Raw genomic sequence first — 11,955 nt, 5'->3', positions numbered from 1 at the left:
GTTTTTGGGGTAGTGACATCTGAGTCTAGAGGACAAAAACCAAGCCAACCTTATGCCTTAGCCATAATTGTCAACCGTGCTTAGTCTTCTCCCGAGGAGATCCTCACCCGGGGGCTTACCGTTATAATTGTTTTATTCTCTCTTGCTTATGTTCAAGATTCTGTAGGTAGATTAGTTCACTTTCTTTTTTTATCTTATTTTCATAGCTCTATATTTTCAAACAAAAACCATGTTTTAGTCGATTAAATAGTGACCCCCAAAAGGATGTAATAGTAGGTCTTGGGCCTTGGGAATACGACCCTCTTGTGTTCGGACAAGAGGTTATTACTTAACGACCCGTGCTAGATTTTTAGCTTGTCGTGCGACGACTTCATCACTTTTCTTGCACGTTATTTCCCTCTCAGAAAAATCTACAAAGCTTAGGAATGAGATCTCGTCCTTTGTGAAAATGGAATTAGAGTCTCTATTTGAGACATGGGAAAGGTTCAAGGAAATCTTGTGAAAATATCCTCAACATGGGTTTCCAGAGTGGATGATCATTCAAACTTTTTACAATGGTTTGAACCCAAGTACAAGATAGTTACTTGATGCAGTAGCAGGAGGTACTTTAGGTAGCAATACCCCTAGAGAAGCCCGGCAATTAATTGAAGAAATGGGGTTGAACAGCTACTAATGGAATGTTAGGGAGAAAAAGAAAGTGGCCGGCATCCATGAGGTAGATGCGGTTACACCATTGGTGGCCCAAGTGGAGGCATTGAGTAAGAAGTTAGACTCTATAATTTCTCCAAGATTGGTGGTCGTACCAAGTTGTGATGGATGTGGAGGAGGACATGCCCCATCTGATTACCCGATAACCATTGGTGGTACACCATCCGTTGAGCAAGTTGACTATGTGGGTAATGCAATGAGAAACCAAGGCAATCCTTATAGCAATACCTACAATTCGGGTTGGAGGAATCACCCTAATTTCTCATGGAACACCAAGGGCAACAAAATTCAAACGCACCACCGGGTTTTCAACAACAACAAGCCCCAAACATGCAGAATAGTGTTTCAGGCTTGGAGACCCGGATGTCCGATCTAGAGAAAGCCTTGACCCAATTTGTGCAATCATCGGATACGTGGTTCCAATCGGTCGAGGATACACTTCGCAACCACACCGTTTCATTGCACAATCTTAAGAATCAAGTGGGGCAAATCATGAAGTCTCTATCAGATAGACCACAAGGAAGCCTACCAAGTAACACCGAGACTAATCTGAGAGAAACATGTGAAGGCGATCACTTTGAGAAGTGGTTAAGAGGTTGAGGGTAGATTTCCAAGTGAGAAGACTAATGTGGAAGTGCCCGAGGTCATGGATGTTGAGGAGAGAGCAAATAAGGAAAAGATGGTGGCACCACCACCATACAAGCCGAGAATTCACTATCCCTTCAAGATTGAAGGACAACTAAAATTATGAGCAATACAAGAAGTTCTTGGGTCTATTTAAGCAATTGCAAATCAACATTCCTTCTGTGGAGGCTTTGTCTCAAATGCCTTAGTATGCTAAGTTCTTTAACGATTTATTAACCAATAAGGGGAAGTTGGAGGAGAGTGCATTGGTGATCTTAGATGCCTCTTGTTTGGTGGTGTTGCAAAAGAATATGCCGAACAAGAAGAAAGGCCCTGGAATCTTCATCATCCCATGCAACATTGGTAATATGGGCGAAGAAATGGCATTGGCGGACTCTGGGGTAAGTATCAACGTCATGCCATACATTTTTTTCAAGAAGCTAGGCTTGGGAGAGCCTAGGCCCACTCGGATGACATTGCAATTGGTGGACCGAACAGTGAGGCATCCGAGGGGCATCATTGAAGACGAGCTTGTCAAGGTGGACAAGTACAATTTCATGTAGAATTCATAGTGTTGGATGTCGATGAGGATATAGATATTCCTTTGATACTTGGTTGCCCTTTCTTGCACACTTCCAGGGCACTTATTGACATAGGCGGTGGGCAGTTGACACTGAGGGTTGGAGATGACAAGCTCACATACCGCCTCACCGAAGCCATGAGATATTCTCTTGACTTTGATGATACTCTGTATTTTCTTGACACTACTGATGAGATAATTGATGAATATGTGCAAGAATCTGGACCCATATAAGGGGTTATTGATTGCTTCCCCATAAGTGTATGGGATCGCCAAGTAATACCCTGTGAGTGACACAGGTGTCGTATTCCACGGGGCTAAGGAAGTACTATTTCTCACTCTTCAACTATTATCTAGCCTACAATCCTTAGTAAGAAGAACAAATAAAACAAAATAAACTAACCTAAGCTAATCCTATAGCTGGGTAACTAGCACACGGATGTAAACAAATAAGGCAGTATCAAGCATGAGAAGGGAGTGTTTGGACAAAGAATCTTCCAAAGGTTGTCATTAAGGCGCAAACTAGGATGGTTTAAAGTTACATTGATGATAGTTAAGACCTAGAGACTTCGTCAGTAGATTAGCCCCAATCTCTCGGTAACTAACCCCTGCTCCTATACTGAATGCCAATCAAAATCTCTGCCGGATCAACACACCTATGATCCCATTAAGTTCAAGGAAATCTCTAATAGGAGTAAACCTACTCTTCTTTGGCTTAAACCTAGCAATGGAGGGCTACTAACACCTGATCTCTCGACGTGTTGGCATAAGTATCCCCTTCCAATATCTCCTGGATCTAGTACGGGTGAGTAGGTCACATCTACGCACACAACTCATAATAAAATTATGGATTTCTCCATAAATGTAATTCTAAGAATCTAAGCATGAAAGTTTGAAATTCAAACAACCATCAAATTAAATGAAGAATAACATCTCAAGTTTTTACACAAGAATACATCCTAAGGTTCATCCAAATCCAAACACAACAATAAGTTAATCCCTCATGATAAGGGACAGTTATACAACATATAAGAAAGACAAAAACATAAAAGAAGTAGTGAAAACCCCCTTTAGGTAGTGATTCGATTGAATGAATGAAGCTTCACAAGTTTGTCAATGATGGCCTAGATCTTCACTCCAATTCCTTCTCCTTAGCTCCTTTCCCTCTTGGTGATTATGTGTGCTCGTTTCCCAAAAGAATCTCCACCGAAAGATGGCCGAAAAGCCCCTAAGAAGTGTAGTGGCGAAGAACAAAACGACCAAGGAAAAGTCCCCCCTTTCTGCCCTAGAACTTGATATTAATACTCTCCAAAGCATAGGGGCCGTATTGGCGCCGCATAACACTCAAAAAACCTAGATTTATGCTTCATACGGGTGCATTCAGGGTGCATACATGGTACATATGGCCTCCATACTGGGCGGTATGGGGGCAACACAAAATTCTGGGCAGATAGCTTCAAATCGTCCCGCTGCTATAGTGTTGCTGCAGTACCTCTGCTACAGTACTCGGATACATTACTTTGGGACTGTTTTCTTCTCTTTTTACGTAAATGATATCATCATGTTCTCCATGGCTTCCTTGTGCCTTACAAAGCAAATAGTATATGATTTAGCACAAAACGAGCATCAAACCTCACAAAATACATGCAAAGTGCATAAGATAAATATAGGAAAATACCTACATTTAGACACTTATTAGTTGCTAGACCAAGAGGTGGATAATGAAGAAGTAATGAAGCTTGGTCTAGAGGAGAAAGTACCATCTACTCCGGGAATCATGAAGAAGGTGTTTTGGAAGATGAAGCGGACATGGAGACGCCACAAGAAACGCCCCAAGGCTATTGGGAATGCGCAAGAATAGAACAAAGTTGACAAACCCTTGTTAAGTGGTACTAAGCTTGACAACTCTCCCTCTACCTTCAAAAGGGTATGCTCATCGTGCTTCCAAGTCATGGGTAAGAGGGAAACCTTCATTTATGAGCCCCCGTGAGGTAAGACAAGGTACGTTAAGCTAAGTGACATTAAACAAGTGTTTCTTGGGTGGCAACCTAAGTCTTTATTGTTTTCCTAGTTTTTAGTTTAGTTTTTACACGAATAAGGCTTTAAATGTTGATGTCTTGTTTCTTAGATGCTTTTGCTGTGATTTTATAGTGGACATTGGGATGTTACCATGTGCCTAATAGTGTGTAGCGAAGAATCTTCGTCATTTGAGCGTGTTTTTCGTGCTTTCACTGGTTAAAATTACATTGTTAGGCAGGCTTTGAGTGTATATTTGTGTTCAGAAATTTTCTACAGAGCCTACAAAGTTTTGTAAGTATCCACAGAAAACACAACCCTGATAAGTGCTTGTGTGATAAGAATATGAAGTGTTCTTTCCTTGTGTTGATTATTACTTTTCTAAGGTTTTAATGCTAATATGTGTGTATTTATGTTACTTTCATGCAAGTAGGGTTGTGAGGCCAAATATGAAAGGAAGAAGCCAATGTTGGTCATAAATGCACCAATTTGGAGGAAATCTTGCTAAGGTTCAAACGCAAAGACATAGGTCAGGTTCTAGATACGGGAATGTGTGCCAACCTCCTCGTATTCAAGCTAGTACAACTATTTGGAGGGGCACAAGGGCAGTCAAATTCAAGCATTCCGACTTGTTCATATAGCACAAGATCTCCACCAACATGTCCATTATTGAGGAAGCAAAGGGATCCACGACATAAACGTGTGCCCGTTTGTGCTACCTCAATGAAAGCTTAGATTCAGGAGTATTCAGGTAGGTATTGTAGTAGGTATTGTAGCAAGAATACTATACCAGCACTGTTCCCAGCTGGCCGAGAAAACACGAAAACAGAGAATCCACACGCCCGTGTGAAAAATCCATAGGGGCACTCACACGGGCGTGTGGATTCCTGATTCCAGCCCTTTAAAAGCATATTTCAGCCTCGATTTCAGTATTCTTTTCTCCATTTTTTCCCAAACTTGAGAGAGGGTTCCGGCTAGGGTTTTGAGAGGTATTGGCTAGGCTTTGGAGAGGTTCTACGTCTCCGACATCGCGTGCCGTTTGGAAGAAGGTTAGTGGGAGAGCTTTCATCAGCACCGATCCGGCGAGGTGTATCCAAGGCCGGACAAAGGGACCTTTGCGATGAGTAGAGGACTCTCCACAAGACCATCGCCATGACTAATGAGAGGGTTTTCTACAGATGCTTTGTTTTTACATTCGATTTCATTGATTGTATCTAGCTCCATGCAGAGCTAAACTCCTACTGGAGAGCTAAACAATGTCAAGTTTTTGGAGCCAAAAACATGACATGGCCATGGTGATAGCACTGGCATTCTGAGCCGGCATGATCTTATGTACTTGTATTTGATGAAAGTAGTGCACACCGATTCATCTAGGGCACATCATTGTTGAGTACATTCGACATCAGGGTCAGTATGCCAGATTGGGAGTGATCTTGTCGGGTCCATACATTTATGAGATTAGCTCTGGGTATGGGTCTCTTGGGTGTGACTCGCGGGGCACAGAAGATGAGTATACCTGTGTCCCTGAGCTTGGAGATGATGAGATTGATGGGCATGTTCCGTAGGTTTTAGACAGGGGTTTATGCTCTAGCTCTACCCACCCCAGAGATAGCCGAAGAGGAGGATGATGATGCCGAGGCTTCCCAGCATTCCCCCGAGCCTCGGTCATCACCCATGGAGATCGAGGCACCTCCGGTGACAGAGGACCCACCCCCGTGCACATGTTTTCACCATCTCAAGCTTAAGATTAGTTTGAGAGGCTCGAGAGCACTGTGGGGGTGATACGGACAGAGGTAGCCGAGGCTCGATCAGAGATTGCCGATATTAGGGCTGCGTAGGCCGCACAGTATACGGAGTTCATGGCACGTTTTGACACATTATAGCAGATCTTAGAGCGAGACATATGCTCTTCATTTGTCCTGCGGCCGAGGACTCCTCCATCCCCCTCAGCTCCTCCAACATCTCCTTCGCCACCTCCACTAGCAGCCTTTGATCTAGCACCAGCAGTAGCAGAGGATCCAGAGAGCGACATCGACACTTGATTTTATTTTCCTCGTCTTTTATTTCCGCATTTTATTTTGGACTTGTATACTCAGAAAGGACTCTCCTTCTCAGTTTATTTTCATTTTGTATCTCGAGTTGTATTCATTGTCTTATCTTTATATATACTCGAGTTATTTTTGTTTTTATTGAGCTTCACTGAAACACCCTCGTGTATGCATGCAGATAGTCTTATCATCATGGGAATTGAGACTTTGTCATAGGCATGGCCAAAGGTGTTTTGGCACTTGGCCGTCTGAGATTCACGAGCCTTTGGAACAACCCTTCCACTTAGCTCTATCAAATGCAACACTAGGAGTCAGGGGAATATTGTTTTGATAGCTTCTCCCACATCTGAATACAATTCAGTTACATTATGAATGAGCTTGCATGTGTACATTGGGGACAATATACAACTTAAGTGTGGGGGAGTTTCATAACGCATGCATCTCTTTTATACTAGTTTTGATTGATATACATGCTCACATAGCCAATGGCAGTTCACCTTAGTTGCATTGATTGTATTCTTGAGTTTAGGAAAATTTTTAACATTGAATGTTTTCATGCTCTAGTTTTTGCTTAAATTTCTTGGAATTTTTGCCCGATTGACACTTGTTGCACTACACACTCTTTCAACCCTGTTGGAAACTCATGTTTGATGTATATGGGACTAGTTTTAGTTGTTTCTTGTGTTAATTCTGAAAAAAATAAAAATAAAAATAAAAATAAAAATAAAAATAAATGAAAAGAAAAAACAAAATAGTTTTGTTGTTTAGTCGTGCTTGTTGGGTGGAAAGAGCTACCACCTATGATGTATAAAGCTACTCTCATAAGTCAGATACTAGTTATGACCCTAATGAGAGAAAGAGATATCTCATGGGACGTGTGATAGCTACCACCCCGATAGAAAGAGCTACCACGTCGATAGTGCGAAAGCCATCTTAGCTGCAGCTTTGGAAAGGGCTACCTTAGAGGATGTGTGAAGTTACTATCCCTTTTTGAATTTTTGTCACCTTTTGTAGATAAATAAGTCCCTTATACGTAGAACTTTGAGAAGTATACTTTGGGTCAACTTGAGTTAGTTCACACACTTACACGATTTCGGGTTTGTCGCCTTTTTTATTCAAGTTTTTAGCTAGAGCATTGATTTTTCGTATTTAGTGTTGAAATTTCCCGTATTTACAGAATGCACTCTTTGTATGCTTTGTGAACCTAAGGCCAAGCACTTCTAATATTTCTTTCGTATGTGCTTTAATGTTTAAATTTTTGTTTGAGGGCAAGGAAAAGCTTATTTGTGGGGGAGTTTGATAAGTGCTTGTGCGATAACAATACGAAGTGTTCTTTCCATGTGTTGAGCATTACTTTTCTCGGGTTTTAATGCTAATATGTGTATATTTATGTTACTTTCATGCAGGTAGGGTTGTGATGCCGAATATGAAAGGAAGAAGCCAATGTTTGTCGTAAATGCACCAATTTGGACAAAATCTTGCTAAGGTTCAAATGCGAAGACATAGGTCGGGTTCTAGATATGGGAATGTGTGCCAACCTCCTCGTATTCAAGCTAGTATAACTATTTGGAGGGGCACAAGGGCAGTCAAATTCAAGCATTCTGACTTGTGCATATAGAACAAGATCTCCACCAACATGTTCATTATTGAAGAAGTAAATCGATCCACGACATAAACGTGTGCCCATTTGTGTTACCTCGATGAAAGCATGGATTCGGGAGTATTTCAGGCTGGTACTATAGCAGGGTATTGTAGGAAAAACTGTAGCAAGAATACTGTCCCAGCACTGTTCACAGCCGGTCAAGAAAATAGGAAAATATAGAATCCACATGGGCGTGCGGAAATTCCACACGCCCGTGTGAAAAATCTACCGGGCCGCTCACACCGGCGTGTGGATTCTCGATTCCAGCCCTTTAAAAACCGATTTTAGCCCCGATTTAAGTATTCTTTTCTCCATCTTTTCCCCAACTTGAGAGAGGGCTGTGGCTGGGGTTTTAAGAGGAATTGGCTAGGGATTTGGAAAGGTTCTACGGCTTTGACATCGTGCGCCGTTTGGAAGAATGTCAGTGGGAGAGCTTTCACCGGCACCGATCCGGTGAGGTGTATCCTAGGCTGGACAAAGGGACCCTTGTGATGAGTAGAGGACTGTCCACAAGTCCATCGCCACGACTAATGAGGGGGTTTTCTATGGATGCTTTGTTTTTACATTCGATTTCATTGATTGTATCTAGCTCCATATAGAGCTAAACCCTAGTGGGTACTTGCATATTTGTGAACCCTAGGATGTATTCATTTCATTGAATCTCTTTATTATGGTTTCAATTAATTGATGTTTATTGTGAGTTCCAATCTTGTATTCTTGATTGTATGAATACTCCCCTAGAGTGATACTAGGGTTAAGTGTTCTTCTTGGTAACTCTTGTGAGTGAGTGACACACCATGAGAGTTAGACAAAGTTAGATTGGAGAGGGTTGAGAGGGTGAATCGAGAGGTAGCAGAGCATCCCCTTTCCCATCCGGTGTGATCTATCCTACCTCCATGTTCCAAGAGTTCCTTACAACCATAGTAGAGTGAATGGGCCAGTGGATGACCTTCCGTTGGGGCTTAGTTGCGAGTGCAACAGAGTGAAGCGTTGAAGTGATTTTAGCATCTAGGGCTTAATTGTGGCTAGGGATCTTTCACCAGGACCAAAGGGTTAGGTCTATACATAGGAATAGGGTTTATCATTTGGAATCCCTAGAGCTCATTGCAATTCTATATGAGTGTTAGGTGTTGAGATTGTTTGATTTCTCCCCCGGGATATGTATAGAGTTAGGTATAGTTGACCTTAGATTTGGAACTATGCAATTAAGGATTTCCATGACTCACTATTTCATTATTTGGAAGCATAATAGTGGTTTTTTGCACTTGAAACGATTATTTTAGGCGGAATAATATCATGGTACCCTATCTTTATCGATTACCTTACCTTTTCCTTTACTTCTGCTCTCTTTCTTGTTTTTTTTACTCTTGAGAAATGAATCGTGTCACACATATCACTATTTATCTTCCACATTAGTTAAGAAATAATTTAAGTGTCTTTATTCCCTACTCTCTGTGGATACGATCCCACTCATCTGGGATTATTACTTTGATACCCTTGCACTTGCAGTGTACACGCATATTCGGTCGTGTCAAGTTTTTGGGGCCGTTTTAACCTTAGCAAGATTTCCTCCAAACGCACCAATTTGGAGGAAATCTTGCTAAGGTTCAAACACGAAGACATAGGTCGGGTTCGAGATGCGGGAATGTGTGCCAATCTCCTCATATTCAAACTAGTACAACTATTTGGAGGGCCACAACAGCAGCCACATTCAAGCATTCTGACTTGTGCATATAAAACTAGATCTCCACCAACATGTCTGTTATTGAAGAAGCAAAGTGATCCATGATATAAATGTGCGCCCATTTATATTACCTCGATGAAAGCATGGATTCGGGAGTATTTCGGGTCGGTACTGTAGTAGGGTATTGTAGCAAAAACTGTAGCAAGAATACTGTATTAGCATTGTTAACAGCCGGCCGAGAAAATAGGAAAACAGAGAATCTACAAGGGCATGTGGAAATTCCACACGCCCATTGTGAAAATCCACTAGGGTGCTCACACGGGCGTGTGGATTCCCGATTCCAGCACTTTAAAAGCCGATTTCAGTATTCTTTTCTCCATCTTTTCCCCAACTTGAGACAGGGCTGTGGCTAGGGTTTTGAGAGATATTGGATAGGGCTTTAGAGAGATTCTATGGCTCTGACATCGCGTGCCATTTGGAAGAAGATTAATGGTAGAGCTTCATCAGCACCGATCCGACGAGGTGTATCCAAGCCCAGACAAAGGGACCTTTGCGATGAGTAGAGGACTCTCCACAAGAGCATCACCACGACTAATGAGAGGGTTTTCTACAGATGCTTTGTTTTTACATTCGATTTCATTGATTGTATCTAGCTCCATAGAGAGCTAAACCACTAGTGGGTACTTGCATATTTATGAACACTAGGATGTATTCATTTCATTGAATCTTTCTATTATGCTTTCAATTAATTGATGTTTATTGTGAGTTCCAATCTTGTATGCTTGATTGCATGAATACTCCCCTAGAGTGATACTAGGATTGAGAGTTCTTCTTGGTAACTCTTGTGAGTGAGTGACACACCATGAGAGTTAGACAAACCTAGATTGGAGATGGTTGAGAGGATGAATCGAGAGGTAGCGGAGCGTCCCCTTTCCCCTCTTGTGTGATCTATCCTATCTCCACGTTCCAAAGAGTTCTTTGCGGCCATAGTAGAGTGAATGGGCTAAGGGATGACCTTCCACTTGAGATTAGTTGTGAGTTCAACGGAGTGAAGCGTTGAAGTGATTTTAGCATCTAGGGCTTAATTGTGGCTAGGGATCTTTCACCTGGACCAAAGTTTTAGGTCTATACATAGGAATAGAGCTTATCATTTGGAATCCCTAGATCTGATTGCAATTCTCTATGAGTGCGAGATATTGAGATTGTTTGATTTCTCCTCCGGGACATGTATAGAGTTAGGCATGGTTGACCTTAGATTTGGGACTATACAATTAAGGATTTCCACGACTCACTATTGCATTAATTAGGAAGCATAATAGAGGTTTCTTGCACTTGAAACAATTATCCTAGGTGGAACAATATCCGGGTACCCCATCTTTATCGATTGCCTTACCTTCTCTTTTACTTGTGCTCTCTTTCTTGTTGTTTTTACTCTTGAGAATTGAATCTTGTCACACATATCATTATTCATCTTCCACATTAGTTAAGAAACAATTTAAGTGTCTTTATTCCCTACTCTCTATGGATACGATACCCACTTATCTGGGATTATTACTTCGACACCCGTGCACTTGCGGTATACACGCATATTCGGTCGTGTCAATTTTTTGGCGCCGTTGCCGGGGAGTAGGCGTTTAGAGATACTTTGCACTGTGTTTTTCTTAGCTATTCATTTATTCATTCTATTTCATATTTTCTTATTCTATCATCATTCTAATTTTATTTCTTTTCTTTTGGTGCAGTTCAAGGTTATGACCCGAGGGAACCCCTCTATACTGATTGAAGGAGATCCCAAGCTCGAACGTACACTTAGAAGAAAAGGAAAGAACCTGTGCAAGAACAATCTAATCTAGCTGATTTGGAAGTAGAAGAATCTGAAAACATGGCAGAACAGAATGAGCAGCAATGGACATTATCCGATTATGCCAGACCTTCAGTATTGGGGACACAATCGAGCATTGTGCATCCCCCGATTACAGCTCTGAACTTTGAGCTGAAGCCGACATTCATCCATATGTTGCAGCAATCCGCGGAGTTCAAGTGTGTGATATGTTGAAGATAAATGGGGTAATGTATGATGCCATCAAGTTGAGGGCATTCCCATTTTCCTTGAAAGGGAGAGCAAAGCAGTGGCTATACTCATTACCTATAGCATCAATTACCACATGGGATGAGATGGTAGAAGCTTTTCTTGGCCGTTAATTTCTTCCCAAAACTTATGCAAAGCTTAGGAATGAGATCTCATCCTTTGTACAATTGGAATTAGAGTCTCTATTTGAGACGTGGGAAAGGTTCAAGGAACTCCTGAGAAAGTGCCCGCAACACGGATTCCCGGAGTGGATGATTGTTCAGACCTTTTACAACGGACTGAATCCGAGTACAAGGCAACTCTTGGATGTCACAGCAGGAGGTACCTTAGGTAGCAAGACCCCCAATGAGGCCTGTCAATTAATTGAAGAAATGGGGTTAAACAGCTACAAATGGAATGGCAGGGAGAAGAAAAAGGTGGCCGGTCTACATAAGATAGATGTAGTGACTTCGTTGGCGGTTCAAGTGGAATCATTGAGTAAGAAGCTAGATCTTCTAACTACGAACAGAGTAGCGGCCATGATTACTTGCACCGGGTGTGGTGGAGGACATGCTCCCTCCAATT

General features: G+C 41.8%; 2 non-coding genes across 2 annotated transcripts; both read right to left on the bottom strand.

Annotated features, from left to right (window-relative positions):
- Positions 1-415: 415 nt before the first annotated feature.
- LOC120264212 lies at positions 416-522 on the bottom strand. Its single transcript, XR_005537381.1, has one exon. It is a non-coding gene; the product is annotated as a small nucleolar RNA R71 (small nucleolar RNA).
- An 11,003-nt stretch (positions 523-11,525) lies between these two features.
- Positions 11,526-11,632, bottom strand: LOC120264193. The gene has a single exon (XR_005537363.1). It is a non-coding gene; the product is annotated as a small nucleolar RNA R71 (small nucleolar RNA).
- Positions 11,633-11,955: the final 323 nt, after the last annotated feature.

The sequence above is a fragment of the Dioscorea cayenensis genome, chromosome 6 (genome assembly GCF_009730915.1).
Source record: "Dioscorea cayenensis subsp. rotundata cultivar TDr96_F1 chromosome 6, TDr96_F1_v2_PseudoChromosome.rev07_lg8_w22 25.fasta, whole genome shotgun sequence".
Lineage (NCBI taxonomy): Eukaryota > Viridiplantae > Streptophyta > Magnoliopsida > Dioscoreales > Dioscoreaceae > Dioscorea > Dioscorea cayenensis.
The sequence above is the reverse complement of the archived record's forward strand: the minus strand, read 5'-3'. Positions and strand labels throughout refer to the sequence as shown.